The 618-nt window shown below is 29.6% G+C and overlaps 1 non-coding gene across 1 annotated transcript; it reads left to right on the top strand.

The window, feature by feature from the left end:
* The first annotated feature begins 249 nt into the window (after positions 1 to 249).
* Positions 250 to 352, top strand: LOC118148284 (U6 spliceosomal RNA). Its single transcript, XR_004735037.1, has one exon. It is a non-coding gene; the product is annotated as a U6 spliceosomal RNA (small nuclear RNA).
* The last annotated feature ends 266 nt before the right edge of the window (positions 353 to 618 follow it).

Here is a 618-nt window from a genome sequence, read left to right as displayed (position 1 = left end):
AAGTTTAATAAACAACAAGGGAATGGAAAGGACACAATATGAATATCTATTTAACAAAAGATAAGTCAGAAATAGAGAAAAAGAGGAGCAAATACACAAGGCACAGAACACAAATAGCCAAATGATATATTCAAATTCTATCAATAATTATATTAAAAGTAAATAAACATAGATTGAGACTGTCGGTATTAAAATTTAATCTAGCTTACGTTGTGTAAATCAAACACATTTTAAGCTCAAAAATACAAATAGGTTTAAATTTTAAAATAGTAAAATTAGAAGAATATAGAGAAGATTAGCATGACCACTGTGCAAGGATGACACACAAATTCATTAAGCATTTTATATTTTTGAAAAAGATAAGGTCACTTACAAAAGGAAACCCATCCACTTAGCAACACAGCTCTCAGCAAAAATCATTAAGTCAGAAGAGATTGAGGGCCTATTTTCAATATCCTCAAAGAAAAAAATTCAAACCAAGAATTTCACATTTCATTAAATGAAACTTCATAAAGAAGAAAACCTTTCCAGGCAAACAAAGGCTAAGGGAAAATATCACCACCAGACCAGCCTTAGAAGTAATCTTAAGAGAGTGTACAATGTGGAAAAAAAAGATTA

This window comes from Callithrix jacchus, chromosome 1 (genome assembly GCF_049354715.1).
Source record: "Callithrix jacchus isolate 240 chromosome 1, calJac240_pri, whole genome shotgun sequence".
NCBI classification, from domain to species: Eukaryota; Metazoa; Chordata; class Mammalia; order Primates; family Cebidae; genus Callithrix; species Callithrix jacchus.
Note: the sequence above shows the minus strand (reverse complement) of the source record. Positions and strands in the feature narration are given on the sequence as shown.